At 42.8% G+C, this 18,339-nt stretch overlaps 1 protein-coding gene across 4 annotated transcripts in view; it reads right to left on the minus strand.

Moving 5' to 3' along the window:
• LNX1 (ligand of numb-protein X 1) overlaps window positions 1-18,339 on the minus strand; it is a 191,619-nt gene that overhangs the window by 130,912 nt on the left and 42,368 nt on the right. For 2 of the 4 annotated variants that reach the window (XM_061420169.1, XM_061420165.1), the window contains exon 2: window positions 446-572. The exons of 1 other annotated variant lie outside the window; for it this stretch is intronic. The gene's annotated coding sequence lies outside the window, so the exon portion shown is untranslated. Of the gene's footprint in view, window positions 1-373; window positions 573-18,339 lie in introns of all 4 variants that reach the window. One more of the 4 variants, XM_061420166.1, reaches the window with a different exon arrangement.

The following is an 18,339-nucleotide window of genomic DNA, read 5'->3' on the forward strand; positions in this document are numbered from 1 at the left end:
AGGGTGTGTGTGTTGGTGGGGGGGTCATAATTAAGGTCATCTCATAGGTCTAGATGGAAATTGCCTCTGGTGAACGCAGAAAGTAAGGGAAAATAAGTCAACTCCAATTTCAGCCCCCTCCTAACACAGGTCTGCATCTTGAAGTTTCAAAAAAAAGTATCCACTCCTCCTCAGAGTTTAAAAATAATAGTAATCAGTTCAACTTCCCAGACAAGCAGAGGCTGGATTAATGATTAAGAGAAACCGAAAGGATTAAATATCTGACCTGGGAGAATTTTCCTCTGCATCCAAAATGTCAAAGCCATCTCTTTCCTTTCAAAAAGAACTTCTCCCTCTGGGACAAACACCCATTCAGCTTCTATTTTTCACTCACATTCTTCCTTCAGATCCGTCAGGGGTCCACAGTCTAAACGTCCTGAGAGGAACAAGCAGGGCTTCAGCTCACCTTTCCAAGTGCTGCCTGGGGCTCTCAAAGCAGCAGCACCCCAGCCGTTCTCACGCCTGTGGCTGAGTCCAGCAACTCCTTGGGCTGCCCCGGCAGTAACCGGCCTCCACCTCCGTCCTACAGGTGCCTAGAGGAAGGAGGAGGGCATTGGTTGGTGGAGACCAGGAAATGTGTGACATCACAGGAGCCTCGACAGATAAAACATTGCTGGGACCTTAGTTATTCAAACATTCAATAGGTCCCGCCCACCTGTCATTCACCTGAATACCTGCGAGCAGGTAGGTGGCGTCTCTGGGTGGACAAATGAATCAGTTAGAGCAATTTGCCAACTGGAATTTACTTTCTTTCCTGCATGGCACGTGTCCAGCCCCAAGGACAGATCTGAATTTCTATGCCTGGTTGCTTCCTGGGCCCCTCCTCCCACCCCCTTCCAATAGTAGACTATAAAAGAGTTAAAAAGAAAGTTTATTTACTTTTATCATTTTGACAGCTTTCAAAAAATTGAAGTATAGTTGATTTGCAATGTTATTTTAGTCTCTATATTTTATTCCATTTAAAGTTCTTACAAAATCACAGCCATATTTCCCTGTGCTGTACAATATATCTTTTTTTCTTATTTATTTTATATATACTGGTTTTTACCTCTTAGTCCCCTACACTTAGGGCTTCCTTGGTGGCTCAGATGGTAAAGAATCCACTTGCAATGTAGGAGACCTGGGTTCCATCCCTAGGTTGGGAAGATCCCCTGGAGAAGGGAATGGCTACCCACTCCAGTATTCTGGCCTGGAGAATTCCATGGACAGAGGAGCCTGGGGGACTACAGTCCATGGGGTTGCAGAGAGTCGGACATGACTGGTTGGACACAACTGAGTGACTTTCACTTTTCCCCTACCCCGTCTTACCCCTCCCCTTTTCCCTCTCCCACTGGTCATCACTAGTCTGTTCATTTATCTTTTAGATTTCACATGTGATAACCTAGGATGTTTAAATACAAAAACAGTCACTTAATGAGCATGAAAAGGAACTGTGTGAAGATTGAATGCTTGGAAAATATCTGAGATTTATTCCTGAATGCTTTTCTGAATGTCATCCATTTGGATCCCAAGTGCTTCTTTGTTCAAATTTAATAAATGAGAGGTGACATTTCAAATTCATTAAAAAAAAATCCAAATATGATGCTTCTCAGAACTTTCAGAGTCAAGTTTTCAAACACTCCCCGACTCCCTGCCCCAGCAGTTCATCCCATGTTCAGGAGTTTGTGAAACTTCAGTCACTTCCTAGCTCGATGGTCTGGCAGCTAGAAGTCACACGGAGGTTACAGTTCACCGCAGACCTACAATTAGGAGCAATTTACATGATTCAGATTGGAATGATAGTACAGTAATAAAGTGGCGTTGTCAGCTGATTAGAGCCAGGAAGGGGGAGTCAGGGTTATTTCTGTCCCAAGCGTGGTGTGTGACCCTGGGCAAGTCATTGTGTTGCCTCAGCTTTTCCAGCAGCAAAAGACAGGAACTCTACAACTCAGCCGGTGCAGCAGCAGCACCTGCGAGTATTGCGTCTGCCTCTTAAACCCTCTGGCATCTTTCGAAGGATTGTCAACAGCTTCTATCATTGCATTTTAACGTCATGTATTTCTATGGCCCCAGTCCAGCATCTCTTGACAGTTTATTCACTCTCTGGAATGTACTACCTGGGGAAAACGTGGGTTCTCCCTCCCAGATAGATGGCCTACTTGCCCAGAGAGCTAGACTCTATTTTTTCCCTGGAAGGAGAAAAAAATGTTGAAATTCTGATTTTTCCTCTTATTCTGTCTCCCTCTTCCCTCTCTCTCTGTTTTAAGTTAACTTTTACTGGAGTATAGTTGCTCTACAATGCTGTGTTCATTTCTACTCTACTCCCTCTTCTCTTGATACTGTTAATCCTTTGATTTCATACATTCTAACACTTTACCTCTTCAGAGGTTTTTGGATTGGGCTGGTGGGTTGGTGTTTTGACTGAGGGGGAGGGGTAGAGGAAGAAAAATAAATAGGAGGGGGAAGGGAGGAAGGTGTTGACTCCAGTCTCTAGTTCTCCACATTGACTGGGTGCTGCCAGTCATCCGATACCTTGTAAAACAACCAGGGAGGGAAGGAGGAAAAATTCTAGTCACGGGCCTGCAGGGCAGGCTCTGCATATTTCTCTTGCAATAGAGCTGGGTCCTCTCCCAAGCTGTCCCTGGCTGCTCTCACGAGCTGTCCCTGGCAGCTCTAGACCACCGTCCCCACCTGGGAACTGCCTGCACTTCGTAGAGAGCTGGAAGCTTAAAAAAAAAATTCCCCATTCACGTTTTCATCCAATAGAAACTATGGTAGGTGTGGCTACTCCTTTATTATTAACAACGATTATATAAAAAGAATAAGGCAGCAAAGTCTTTTATATATTTGCCGGTGTTTCAGGAATAAGTACTGGTCCACTGGTTTGATACTCAACTAAGAAACACCTGCAAAACAGGGTTCTATGCTGGCTTGAGTGTCCCCCGAGACAGGAGGAGGGGCAGGGCCAGCCGCCAGCCTCATGAATCATCCAGGCCCGCCTACAGCTGCCTTCCATGTGTGACAATCACCTTTGAAGGCGGCAGGTCCCACCAGGTAGGGGGAAGCCACAAGGCTTCCCTGGTGGCTCAGAGGGTCAAGTATCTGCCTGTAATGCAGGAGAGCCGGGTTCAATCCCTGGGTTGGGAAGAAACCCTGGAAAAGGAAATGGCAATCCTATGGACAGAGGAGCCTGGCGGGCTACAGTCCATAGGGTCTCAAAGAATGGGTCATAACTGAGCAGCAAACACTTTCACAGAAAATATAGTAAAAGGAGGAGAAAGATTTCTGGGGAAAAGCATTTTCAGGAAGTGACAACAAGTCCTTGAGGTTAAGGGCTTCAGAGACACACAGCATTCTGCTCCTGTGGTTTGATGAATAAAAATTGAGAAAAGAAGTTCAACCAGGAGTACAGATCACGGTCAATAAAACAAAAAGAGTGGAGAAGTGTGCAAAAGACAAAGGAAAAATAGGCCATTTGACTTGGTGCTCTTGGATTTAGAATAATCTTTGAAGTTTCAAAAAAATCAGTGTGGGCTTCACTATTCCATTAGGGCTGTTGTGTTATTATGGAAATATGTCTCAAATACTGGTGAAAAGATATACATAATAAACACAAAAAACTACCATTGACTAAGTGCTTAGCTGGTGCTACTCACTGTTGTGAGCACTTTTTACAACAACACTGAGTTACGTACTATTTGTGTAGACAACTGGAAAGGCACAGAGATATTGAGTACATGCTAAAGGCCAGCACGGCCAACAAGTGACACGGCCAGAGCAGTTTCATCCACTGGGGAAAAATGTGGAAAGGGTTTGATTTCATGTTCCCTGGCAACTTCCTGGGCACTAATCAAAGTTCTTACCCATCCTCTATTTAGAAGGAAGTGCCTTGTAGAAGTAGCCCTGGGAAGTATAGTTTCTGGGAAGGACTATCTCTAATTACAAAAGAATTGTTAATCTGGTTTATATATTGAGGATGAAGATGGATACGTTTATACACGTATTTGTGAGAAAACACACCAGGAAATCCATCATCCCTGAGTGCATCCTCAAAATCATATTTTGGGTTCTGTCAAACCAACCCTAAGAAGGGAAAGCCAGCTTGAGGGGCCCCTCCAGAGGGATCAGTTGTAACTCTCTATGACATCTTTTATGGTTGTCTCTTTCTAAAACTTTAACGGTTTATCCCTTAAAAGCTGCAAATGTTATCAGAAGGGCCATAAGAGCCTAGAACTTTATATAATGGGATAATACGAGACGATGTAAAATTAAGTTCCAACGCAACCTCTACCAAGTTAGACAGTTTAGACCAGGTTTGGCAAGTACTAGACACACACTGCTCCTATACCATTCTCATCATTATTGCTAGAAGGCCTTCAGCTCAGAGGTAACCTAGGAATCTACAAGACAGAGGTCCAAGCACAGCAACAATTTCTATCCTTGATTTGATAGTAAGTGGGAGGATAACCAGGAAAGGATAAGATTGGTGTTGGCTGGTGTCATTAGGCAAGATTTCATGGAGAATGGAACATGAATTAGACCTTGAAGGATATAGGGAGATAGTTGAGAGGGGCAGACAAATCCAGGCAGGGGCCTTCCTTGGTGGCTCAGTGGTAAGGAATCCGCCTGCCAATGTGGGAGAAATGAGTTTGATCCCTGATCCAGGAGGATCCCACATGCCTTGGAGCAACTAAGACCATGTCTGCAGTAAGAGAAGCCACCACAGTGAGAAGCCCACGTACCACAGCTAAAGTGCCCCCTCCCTTTCTCTCAAACTGGAGATAAGCCTGTGCAGCAATGAAAACAAAGAAAAAAAAAGCCAGTGCAGACAGCAGGTGGAGACAGGGGTGATCACAGCCTGTGAGTGCTGGGGAGGAAGGTGTGAGTGGAAACAAGGCAAAAGATAAGACAATAGAGTGTTCATCCTGCTGGGGTGAAGAGGAGCCATCCTCTGCTCGGTTTGCACGGGAAAGGTGGACCAGATGATAAAGAACCTCAAGGGCTGACTCTTCAGGTCTTCACATGACTTCTGGCTACTTGTTTCATGATGATTAAATAGCAAAAGGCAGAAAGAAAAAAAGGAATGGAGGAAGGGAGGGATGGAAGGGAAGAAGGAAGAGAGAAAGAAAGGAGGGAAAGAATGAAGGAAGGGAGGAGGGAAAGAGGGAAGAAGAAAGAGAAAAAAATTCAGCATATTGGGCATGGGTCATTTATTCAGAGCAATAGTATTTTCAGAGTTGAGTTAAACTTCCATGATATGCCATTTCAGCTACTATGTGATCATCTTTCTCATTAGAAGCAAGCCTCCTTTGCAGCCAACATATCCTGTAAATTTTGTTCTTTGGAGAGACGGATGGAACGCATTAGAAAGCTCTCTGAACTCAAGGTTGGGCCTGTCCTAGTTAGGCAGCCAGCTCAATTGGGCTTTTTGATTAGTCTGAATTCTTTTATGTATCTTGACAGGGAAATCTATGGGGGAAAGGAGGTCTGTTTTTCAAAGCTCTTTCCTTCTAGATCACCACAATGAAGGTTGGCATTCTCAAGGATTCTTCCTGGCAGAAAACTATTGTAAGACATTCCTGGAAAAGAACTGTTGTTAAGACAGTACCTCAAGATTTGTTAGAATTACTTTGCCCCTGTTGGCTTCCTTTTTTTTTCATAGCATATTTGTAGGGTTGTCTAAGATGACTGACTGCCACAACAAAAGTGAACAAATTCCATCTGGTTTTAATAAAATGCTATATACTTTAGCTGAAAGTACATAGCATTATGAGATGGAATTGCTATACACATTCCATCATGTTGGCCTCAGTTTCTTTTTTGAACTAGCTTCAGTTCAGTTCAGTCCCTGAGTCGTGTCCAACTCTTTGCGACCCCATGAATCGCAGCACGCCAGGCCTCCCTGTCCATCACCAACTCCTGGAGTTCACTCAAACTCACGTCCATCGAGTTGGTGATGCCATCCAGCCATCTCATGCTCTGTTGTCCCCTTCTCCTCCTGCCCCCAATCCCTCCCAGCATCAGAGTCTTTTCCAATGAGTCAACTCTTTGCATGAGGTGGCCAAAGTACTGGAATTTCAGCTTTAGCCTCATTCCTTCCAAAGGACACCCAGGGCTGATCTCCTTCAGAATGGACTGGTTGGATCTCCTTGCAGTCCAAGGGACTCTCAAGAGTCTTCTCCAACACCACAGTTCAAAAGCATCAATTCTTTGGCGCTCAGCCTTCTTCACAGTCCAACTCTCACATCCATACATGACCACTGGAAAAACCATAGCTTTGAACTAGCTTAGCTCCAAATATTTCATTGGTTAATTACAATTACTTAGCATGATATGAGTAAACAGGACCCAGAAGGGCAATTACAGAAAATAATAGTAATAATCACAAATATCAGCTGATGGGATAAATGCCATCTGGTTCTGTGTATGTGGAAGAGATTGCATTTCTCTCACAAACTCACAGCCCATGTGTAGTCTGGTTTGCAGATGAGCTTCTAGGATATTGGATGGATTTACAGTTTGGGGGCAGACACTGCTCCAGGTTGTGTGCTTTGGAGGTAAGAGGGAGTACATTAGCCATTGGAGGTGGCACATATTTGGTGAAGATTTCCTCCATGGGCCTGCAGCCAGTGCATTCTTCTTTAGTAGGAAAAAAAAAAAGACTTCATTGTTGCTCCTTCTATAAATGTTACAAGGCCTATATTCCACAACTGTAAATATCTGTGTTTATATGACTCCATTCTTGCATAAACCTGGGGGGTTATTTAATTTTTTTGCTGATGGTTGTTGATATTTTGAAGGTTGTTGTGTCTGTTTTTCTTGGTTCCATCATTTGTGTGTTAGCTGCTCAGTCATGTTCAGCTCTTTGCAACTCCATGGACTGTAGACCACCAGGCTTCTCTGTCCATGGAATTTTCTAGGCAAGAATACTAGAGTGGGTTGCCATTCCCTTCTCCAGGGGATCTTCCCATATACCTATTAAAATCGACCCAATGTATGTGTGTGTGTGTGTGTGTGTGTGTGTGTGTGTGTTACTCAATCATGTTGGACTCTTTGCAACTGCATGGACTGTAGCCTGCCAGTCTCCTCTGTTCATGGGATTCTCCAGGCAACAACACTGGAGTGGGTTGCCATGCCCTCCTCCAGCGGATCTTCCTGACCCAGGGATTGAATCCAGGTAGCCTACGTTGCAGATAGATTCTTTACCATCTGAGCCATGAGGGAAGCCCAATTGACCCAATACCATATGTCAAAAGTGTAAAATGTTGCCTCTGCTTTTGAACTTTGACGTCATTCTAAAGGAGTCCATGTCCTTGTGGATGACCCCTCTACATCCTTGACCCCACCCACTCTAAGGACATTTACCTCTATTCCTCTGAAACTGCCTATTTTCAGGGCTGCCGCTTGCATTTTCTTATCATCCCCAAATCTTACATTTCAAACAAATCTGAGAATGTTACTCTCTTCTATATTCTTTTAACTGTTCAGATTTTCCACTCCCCTATCAAATTTTGCTTTCCTCTCTGAATGGATTATATTCCTGGTTCTTGACTTCTGGAGCTCACCCAAGAGTATCTCTCTCTTCTGTTTTCACTTCAAGCTTGTCTGACCCAGGTCCCACTTCCTTGCTTGTATCTTCAACTTCCCAATGGCCTGGCGGAACCAGGGCTCCAGGCTTCTCTCTTCCTATAAGCATGAGGTTTGGAGCCACTGTATCCATACATCTGCAATGCCAGCCCCTCTAGTTGGTCTCTTCAGCAGTCCTGGTCCACCATGTCTCTTCTCTGCGGTCAGCCCACCTGCAGTCCATTTGCCTGGCCTGGCACACCAGGCTTTACATGACCCTGGGCCCTGCCTGCCTATCATACCTCAGCAACATCTCTATATCCTTTCCACCCTCAGAATACTGCCCGTGCCCCAGCCCCCATGCCCTAGTAACACTGTGTTAAAGGGGTCTGCCCTTGCCCCTCTCTCCACCCCAACATTTCCACAAGAAAGTGGTTTCCAAAGAAAACTCCAGCCGTACATCGCCCTTCACTCACTCTGCCCCCTGCAAGTCCTTCAGTGAAAAAATAGGAAAGAACAACGGGCCAGCTCAGCTGCACTCCTCCCTTGGCTGTCTTGGGAGTTTTCCTCTGCCGCTCCAAATGCTGAGTCTTCCCAGGGCAGGCTTCTATTTGAGAAGACATCATGCCCAGATCTGCCCGGGCTGGGTGCCTTCAAGCTCTTTTTACCTTGTTCCAGGTCTTGTTCTCCAACTTAGCTATTACCATTTGAAAGGTGATATTTTGGCCTCAGTAATTACTCTTCAATTTTTCTCTAATTATTCCAAACTCAGGTGGGAAAGGGAAGCACTATTTGTTGGGGTCCCTCTTAGATACCCAAGAAAACCTGAATGTGATTCCCGTAACAACCAGAGTCTCTCACTGCTAGGCTCTTACTCATGCAACACCACCCTAACAATTCTTATTCATCTAGCATCACCTGCATTGATGTGGTGCACTTTTAAATGTTCTCTTACAGGATCCTGGAAGAAACCCCAGGAGCTAACTCTACTTAACAGGTGAGGAGACTGAGTCTGTTAGAGGTAAAGTAACTTGTCCAAATTGCCCAGTGGGTCACAGGCAGACCTGACACTCAGGTATTTCTCCTCCCTCAGTTTGGGAAACTCCTACTCCATCTTCAGGGCTCAGCATAAGTGCCACCTTCTTTATAGAACCTCTCCTCACTTTCCCGAGCAGACATCCACACCTGCGCTGTGCTCACTGCATGCCCTACTCAGGCAGTTATTATCCTGATTACAATTTTTAAAATTATATAATATTATTTTATAATTTTATATATTTATATAATATTTAAAATTATCTTCTCTCTAGATAGTCAGCTAGGGAACATGACTTCTCATAGACCTGCAGGACTTGGCCCAGTGTCTGGAAGGAACACAGCCCGGTGCCTTCAACAGACATTAGTCAAAAGAACTAAAGGTGAGTGTAAAGCAAGTGGGTGAATGAGGGAATCCTCATTGTTAGGTCACCTCTGGGAGGATCCCTTCCTTTTCCTAGAAGTCTAAGTCTATGGACTTTAGAAAGGAGACTACCTTTATTACATGTAATTTTCACAGTAATGCCACCACCTAGACCTCCATGATTCATTCATTCAGATATTCAAAAAACACATTAAACTGTTGATGTCTAGTCACTGTCAAGGATGAGAAGAATCTCAGTTTTCAGGAACTCCTCATCCATGAAGAAGCAGAGTTAAAGACAGAGGATTAAAGCCCAAGGTGGAGACTGCCAGGTATTCAGACAGTTATAGGAAAGAGGAAGGGTGGCTTGTTTCTTCTCATTTAAAAGATTTAAGTTGTTAAAAACTTCTGCCCAAGTTCGCCCCACTGGTAATGACAGAGCTTACACTGGGGTGCAGGTCCATTTTAGCGCCCGTGACCTTCCCAGGCCCACATGGCGTTGCCCTGGCCCTTTGCCAAAAGGGGGCCCGTGAGAACAGGGACCCATCGTGCCTCTAGGTTCGCTTCAGAGAACCTGAGTCTTCCTGGTGGTGGTGGTGGTTTAGTCACGTGGTCATGTCCTACTCTTCTGACCCCATGGACAGTAGCCTGCCAGGCACCTCGGTCCATGGGATTTTCCAGGCAAGAATACTGGAGTGGGTTGCCATTTCCTTCTCCAGGGGATCCTCTTACACCTTAATGACTTTCACAAATGTAGATGTGGCTTATCTTGAGTGGGTAGAAAAACTGTGCCTCAAATGTGGTCTTGGAGTTTCATGCTCACAGTCAGGATTGGCTGGTACCTTGGGAAGAACTTAAAAAGACCTGTGCTCTCATGTGACAGTAACATCTGTAGCTATTTAGATGAAATTTCTTTCAAGTGGAATTGACAATGTTGGCAAACCTTTATTAAAGATCCCCACCTTAAACTTCATAAGCTTTCAGTGTTGCATAATTTAAGCCCCACTTAATTCTACTTTCTGTATATTCAGTCCTCAGTGAATAAGACCAAATGACCATTTTCTTCACAAAACCTCCTTATACTTGCTGTCTTTTATGTTGTCTAATAGAGTGCTCTGTCCAGGCCTGAGAGCCCAACTTCTTCAAACTTCTTCCTGATAAAGTTAAAATGTCACAATAACTAATAATGTACAGTGACTCATAGATACACACCCAAAATGGCCCAATAAGAGATGGCGTGGAAAAGACAAAAACAAGAGGCACATCATGCTGCTGGTCCCTTTGGGTGTTATAAGCATAGAAGAAGCCAACGTCTAGATGGAGAAGTGTTTTCCTTCCCAGTGAAATTTTGCCTCCATCCAAGAGAGGGCAGGTCCTCAAAAACAGGGTTCACTGCCAAGAATCCAGTCCTTCAGTTCTCCAAAGTCAAATATAAGAAAGAATATCTTGAAAACTACTCACCATTAATGGAGACACAGCTGTTAACCTTCCAACAGAATCTCAGCAAGGGGCAATTCATTTGGCTTTTCTCAAATCACAAGCAGGTGTAGATTTTCCTTCTCAACTTGGACAATGAACCTGGATGACTGCCTCTCTCTTCAGCCCTTCTTAGAGATGAATTTCCCTGGGCACCTGCCGCTAAGCCATGATGAGGGGTCTGGAGTAAGTAAGGGCACTTCCTTGTGGCCGTAAAGCCACAACAAGGTGGAGCCATGGACACAGGCTCGGGTCACGTGGACAAAGGCATTTCCATGGCCAGTCCTGGTACCTCTGGCCCTAGGAGCTGCTGCTCCTCCCAAGGCCAGCATAGAAACTGCACTTCCAGTTGAAGTTTAGATGATCACAGAGTACTGAATAGTTTCCCCTCCTACAAGTCATGAGAATGTGGAGTTGTTATCACTGTGGACTTATCCTCGAGTCCTCCACCCCTGGATGGCTCATCTAATCCTGCACTGGAAATGCTGAACTCAACTGCAACCAAGTGCCAAAGTACAGGTGAGACAGCAGGAACTCATTCTCTCTAGGGTATGAGAATGTCTGAAACATGCCTCTACTTAATTTTCAAATCCATTCACCTTAATTCCATGAATATTTATAGAGAGTAAAGAGCTAGAAGGGGTTTGATTTAGGTCATACCTGAATGGTCTAGTGGTTTTCCCTATTTTCTTCAATTTCAGTCTGAATTTGGCAATAAAGAGTTCATGATCTGAGCCACAGGCTGCAAAGAATATAATCAATCTGATTTCAGTATTGACCATCTGGTGATGTCCATATGTAGAGTCTTCTCTTGTGTTGCTGGAAGAGGGTATTTGCTATGACCAGCACATTTTCTTGGCAAAACTCTATTAGTCTTTGCCCTGCTTCATTTCATATTCAAAGGCCAAATTTGTCTGTTACTCCAGGTGTTTCTTGACTTCCTACTTTTGCATTCCAGTCCCCTATAATGAAAAGGACATCTTTTTTGGGTGTTAGCTCTAAAAGGTCTTATAGGTCTTCATAGAACCGTTCAACTGGGTTCTTAGAAAGCTTAGAAACTGGGTTCAAATGGGCCTTAGAAAGCATCACTACAAACAAAGCTAGTGGAAGTGATGGAATTCCAGTTGAGCTATTTCAAATCCTGAAAGATGATGCTGTGAAAGTGCTGCACTCAATATGCCAGCAAATTTGGAAAACTCAGCAGTGGCCACAGGACTGGAAAAGGTTAGTTTTTATTCCAATCCCAAAGAAAGGCAATGCCAAAGAATGCTCAAACTACTGCACAATTGCACTCATCTCACACGCTAGAAAAGTAATGCTCAAAATTTTCCAAGCCAGGCTTCAGCAATATGTGAACCGTGAACTTCCAGTTGTTCAAGCTGGTTTTAGAAAAGGCAGAGGAACCAGAGATCAAATTGCCAACATCCACTGGAACATAGAAAAAGCAAGACAGTTCCAGAAAAACATCTATTTCTGCTTTATTGACTATGCCAAAGCCTTTGACTGTGTGGATCACAATAAACTGGAAAATTCTGAAAGAGATGGGAATACCAGACCACCTGACCTGCCTCCTGAGAAATCTGTATGCAGGTCAAGAAGCAACAGTAAGACCTGGACATGGAACAACAGACTGGTTCCAAATAGGGAAAGGAGTTCATCAAGGCTGTATATTGTCATCCTGCTTATTTAATTTCTATGCAGAGTACGTCATGAGAAATGCTGGGCTGGAAGAAACACAAGCTGGAATCAAGATTGCCAGGAGAAATATCAATAACCTCAGATATGCAGATGACATCACCCTTATGGTAGAAAGTGAAGAGGAACTAAAAAGCCTCTTGATGAAGGTGAAAGAGGAGAGTGAAAAAGTTGGCTTAAAACTCAACATTCAGAAAATGAAGATCATGGCATCCGGTCCCATCACTTTGTGGGAAATAGATGGGGAAACAGTGGAAACAGTGTCAGACTTTATTTTTTGGGGCTCCAAAATTACTGCAGATGGTGACTGCAGCCATGAAATTAAAAGATGCTTAGTCCTTAGAAGGAAAGTTATGACCAACCTAGATAGCATATTCAAAAGCAGAGACATTACTTTGCCAACAAAGGTCCGTCTAGTCAAGGCTATGGTTTTTCCAGTGGTCATGTATGGATGTGAGAGTTGAACTGTGAAGAAAACAGCATCAAAGAATTGATGCTTTTGAACTGTGGTGTTGGAGAAGACTCTTGAGAGTCCCTTGGACTGCAAGGAGATCCAACCAGTCCATTCTGAAGGAGATCAACCCTGGGATTTCTTTGGAAGGAATGATGCTAAAGCTGAAACTCCAGTACTTTGGCCACCTCATGTGAAGAGTTGACTCATTGCAAAAGACCCTGATGCTGGGAGGGATTGGGGGCAGGAGGAGAAGGGGACAACAGAGCATGAGATGGCTGGATGGCATCACCAACTCGATGGACGTGAGTCTGAGTGAACTCCGGGAGTTGGTGATGGGCAAGGAGGCCTGGCGTACTGCGATTCATGGGGTCGCAAAGAGTCGGACACGACTGAGCGGCTGAACTGAACTGAACTGAAGAGCTAGAAGCAGTGATCCAGAGGCCCTGGGTCACTAAGTTCCCCATTTGCCCTGTTGTAATTTGAGGCTTTGTCAATATCAGTACTGGCTATCAGCCTAGGGTGGCTAGACTGGTCCTTCCAGCTCATCCTGTCCCCCTGAAGCAGCATGGTTCACGTGGCAAGGGAGAGGCTGCCCTTCCAGTCCTTTCTCCCATTTTCTCTGAGTTGCCCCAGAGGCTGACTGAAAGCATGTCTTTGGCAAGTCCTTCCACAGGTGTATTCCCACCTCCGTGTTGGGTGACTCTCATTAAAGTGTCTCCCCAGGGTGGCCAGTCCTTCTCAGTGATTTGGTGCACCACCCATCCATAAACTCACAGCTGTGATTTTGGAGTGTGTGTGGCAGCAAGCCAGGTGGACCTCAGGATGCTTATTCTTCAATATCATGTTGCTGTAGGGTTTTGGCAGAGGGGGAAGCAGTTATGTTGGGCATGTCCTGTCCTCATCTCTGCCACAAGAGAACACTGCACACACTAACTCCTATGAACTTGACGTTGGAAAAAGATCTGTGACTCTTTGGTCTATCCTCTACTTAAGGTAGCATCTTCTCCAGAATAAATGAACCAGGAACCACATGCCAGAGTTCACCAAGAGGTCTGTTCCAAGTTTCAGTCTTTTCTAAACTGATTGCTATTATTTCTCCCTGCCCTGCTCCACCAGTCCCTCTCCTACAAATCTTCCTGTTCGAATACTACCTACTCTCTTCACTCCTGCTTAAACGGCTGACTTCTGTTAGCACTGTTATCCTCCCCTGGAAGCGATCATATGAGATTTCATAAAAAAAACAAAAGTAGATCCTCATTGGGAAGCTGTAGAATTCTGCTGGTGTGATGGGGAGAGGAACAGAGTAAGAAACAGCAATCAGGGTCTGTTAATGCGCATGCCCAAAGAAATGGAGAGGAAGTTACCCTCCATAGTGATACAGGGATGGTTTCAAATATAACAAACTACTCTGTTGTCTGTGACTGTGATACCACCATTAGGAGTTAGTCTGGGTCTTGTGAGAAACAGATGCCAGGATGAGGCTAAGCACACAAGGATTTAATTAGGGAAGATACCTGTATGAGGGATGATGGGACAGGAGCCGAGAAAGTTTGGGAAAGCACGTGGAGGAGCTTAATGATATCTTTATTGAATAGATGGATAGATGAATGAATGAACAAAGTATTGGGTTGGCCAAAATGTTTTTGCATAAAATTTTTTGGCCAGTTAAATATAGTTGGGAAAGGGAAGGAGAAAGAAGCATCTGGGTATAAAATGATGTGAATTAGCAGAGTTGTTATTAAGTTGTAGGCAGGGTAGGTATTCAGCTGGTGTCCACTATGGGGCTGTAGTGGGTCCTTACTCCTAACATCTCTAATGATTGGTCAGATCTATCCAGATTGGTTGATGCCTCTGCTGTACTGATTACTAAATATTTTGAAAATCAACCCAATTATACGGACAATCATATTTGCCTAGAATATTTGGCAATGTTTTCACAAATGGAAAGTAATTTATTTCTGATGGCCATTCACTGCAACATGGGGCCTCCACACGTATTAACAATTCTCACAGATGGTGGTAGTGCTGAAGTCAGGGGAGCTGCTCAAATCCATTTCTTGTTCTATGAATTTGGTGGAGGGCAATTTATCACTTGAGGCTATGTCCATTCCAAGTTTCTGATGAGCTGCTGATTTTTGCTCTACTCTCCCTAGGAAAGAATTTATATTACTTTTCCCTTACCCTCCCACTAAAAATATACCAGCAACTACTGCTGGTGGACTTCTCTGTTCTCTTATCATAAGCCCAGGACATCCTCCTTAAACTGAAGAGTGTTTGAAGAAAAAATAAATGGAGACCAAATGATATGTGACCTGTTATTAAAGTTTTTATACACCCAACATATTGAAGTAATGGGGGCATTTGGGGGCAAACTGATAAACTGTCTAGACTTAAGCAGAACTAGCAGAGCCCACGTGGATGTAGGAGCTGGAGAGAGGGAGACATAAGACAAAGGAACCCAGGACCCTCAGAGATTGTACCAAGGACTCTGAACTCTCGTAGGAGGTGGTACTGGGGTTCAGGCCAAGTTTAACTAGAGCTCCAAACGGCATGTGAGCATACTTCATATCCGAGGTGTACTTAGGCTAGCTGGATTTGTTATTTCTTATACCAGAAATGAATTATAAATATCAGTCCAAAGGCAGAGACAGACTAATTTTTCTTTCATTTAATTCCTCGAGACTGAAAATCTGTGTTCATGTCTGGAATGGGCCTGAACCGCTTGGGTGGGAAATAGCAGGTCATGGGTTACTTCTTCCAAGAAAAGAGAGATGCACGAGCAGGAAACTTGAAAAGATGATGCTTTGGAGGTATAGAATTCTGAGGGAAGTAACATGTTTTCTTCCATGCATTTAAACTCCCCTTCCAGGGTAATGGAGTGGTGTATTTTCTGACATAGGGCACAAGCTCTCTTTCTCTCAGAGTTCTAATCATTGCTTCTCTCCTGCATGGTAATGGCTGCACCCACACCCCCTGGGCTTCCAGGTGGAGTTAGTGGCAAAGAATCTGCCTGCCAATGCAGGAGATGCAAGATTCATGTGTTTGATCCCTGGGTTGGGAAGATCTCCTGGAGAAGGGAACGACAACCCACTCCAGTGTTCTTGCCTGGAGAATCCCCATGGACAGAAGAGCCTGGGGGGCTACAGTCCATGGGGTTGCAAAGAGTCGGACACGACTGAGCACTACTACAATACGAATATACAGCCCTTGAAAAGCATACTGTCTCTAGCTCGGAGTCTGCCCTGGCCTTCTGCTTACCTTTGGAAATGGCCCCTGTTGGTAAGCTGTTTTCAATGATTGGATTTGACAATGGTGGAGTAGAAGGTAGGAGAAAGCCTTCCTCATGGTTCAGGTCTATGGAAGGAAGATAAGAAAGATCAGACTTCTTATGAGAAAGGAATAAAGCTTAAGGCTGCAGAGGAAAATCTTTAAAATGCTAGAAGGGGAAAATTGTCAATCCCAAATTCTATACAAATATGAAGGGAAATTGAGACTTTTCAGAAAAACAAAGACCTAGGTCATTCATTACTAACAGACATGAACTATAAGAAATTTTAAAGGGATTTCTTTAGGCAGAAGGAATATGATATGAGACAAAAACTTGGACTTACACAAAAAATGAAGGAGACTGGAAATTGTAAGAATGAACTGACTACAGAACTCAGTACACTTTAATGTCATTTTGGGAACACACCTGTAATCCAATCTGATTACACAGGCTACTTAATTTGCCTGAACTGCTCTGAAGGAAATCCAGCATTCTAAAGCATAAGGAGAATGGTTATTTATGTATGATTTGGGAGAAAAGGCAACCTAATTAAGGAAGAATGAGACTGAGACTAAGTTTATTAAAGGGCAAAGAAATTTTAAATTGTGCATCAAATGTAAAAAATAAGTAATAGAGATAAGAAAAAATTCAAGGAAGTAAAATGAAAATCTAAAGAAGAAAAAAAGGATTACGTTTTAAAATCTATCACTTTAATAATTTGAAATTTAAAATAGAATCAGAACGATGTTTTGGTAAGGACTTCCCTCATAGCTCAGTTGGTAAAGAATCTGCCTGCAGTGCAGGAGACCCTGGTTTGATTCCTGAGTCGGGAAGATCCCCTGGAGAAGGGATAGGTTACCCACTCCTGTATTCTGGCCTGGAGAATTCCATGGACAGTCCATGGGGTGACAAAGAGTTGGACATGACTGAGTGACTTTCACTTTCACTTACAATGTTTTGATACAGAGCCATCCTTAAAAACACCAAAAACTTAAATAAACCCAATATATATCTCTTTGGACTGTATTGGGCAATTCTGTAGAAAAGAAGAAATAAGGACATATATGAACTGACATATATGAATTATTTTTGTTTACAAAATTAATTATATAGCATTTGGTATGTGCTAATTTCTATTCTAAGTACTTAAGAATATTAAATAATTTAATTCTCTCAAATACCCTATGAGGTAAATACCATTATTATTTATGTCTTACAAACACAGTCAAGGTCATATGGTAAGTTCGAGATTGAAAGTAGACATTTTCCTCTATTCTTTGCTTTTAATCTATGTGCCATACTGCTTCCACACACAATAACTGGAGAATACCCTACATTTCAAATATAGATAATTTTCATTACTTTTTATGTGTCTATAGAACATTTATAAAGACTGATCATATAGCTGGCAAAAAAAAAAGCTTCAGAAATTCAAAAAACAAAGATTTTATAGGTCACATTATCTGATCCTAATTCAATTAGTAAAAAAAAAATTATCAAAAGATGGCCAAAAATTGTCTTCTTGAAAATGAAAAAATAGTTAGAAAACAATTGACTTGAAGAAATCAAAAGGGAAATTACTGACCTTTCACTAGGAAGGCCTTTTGACTGTACAATTTTTCTACTTTAATTTCATAGAGTTGTAGAAATTTTACAGTCAAAAGGCCTTCCTTGTGAAAGAATAAAGATGAGAAGTAAAGCAACTAAGTCTACATTCTAAGAAATTAGAAAAATAACAATAAAGAATGATTAATAAACTTTGGCCACCTCATGCAAAGAGTTGACTCATTGGAAAAGACTCTGATGCTGGGAGGGATTGGGGGCAGGAGGAGAAGGGGACGACAGAAGATGAGATGGCTGGATGGCATCACTGACTCGATGGACGTGAGTCTGAGTGAACTCCGGGAGTTGGTGATGGACAGGGAGGTCTGGCGTGCTGCAATTCATGGGGTCACAAAGAGTTGGACACAACTGAGCGATTGAATTGAACTGAACTGAACTGAATAAAGGTAAAATCTTAATAGAAAGGAGAAAAGTAATAAAGTATATAAATAAATTTAAAATCTTATTATATTAAAATTCTATCCACTTGATAAACAATCTAATTTTTTAAAAGGAAAAAAAGCAAAATTATAAAAGATCAGAAAGTAGAAAGATCAAATATTAAAATGACCAAGAGTATTAAAAGAGAATATAATTTAAAACTTTATGGCAACAAATTTGAAAACTGGAGAAAAATTGGGAAAGAAGAGGAAAAATTATCTATTTTTGCAGATGATATGATTGTAAAGTTAGAAAACCCATAGGAATCTGGTAAAAATCTCCTAGATTTAAGGAGAGAATTTTGTAAAGTAGACGGATCCAAAAATATGCAAAAAACAAAAATCATTTACTTTTCTCTAGTAATAAAATAGGAATGGAAAAAAACATTCCAAGTCAACCCCTATGGAATACTTAGATACA

The sequence above is a fragment of the Bos javanicus genome, chromosome 6 (assembly GCF_032452875.1).
Source record: "Bos javanicus breed banteng chromosome 6, ARS-OSU_banteng_1.0, whole genome shotgun sequence".
NCBI classification, from domain to species: Eukaryota; Metazoa; Chordata; class Mammalia; order Artiodactyla; family Bovidae; genus Bos; species Bos javanicus.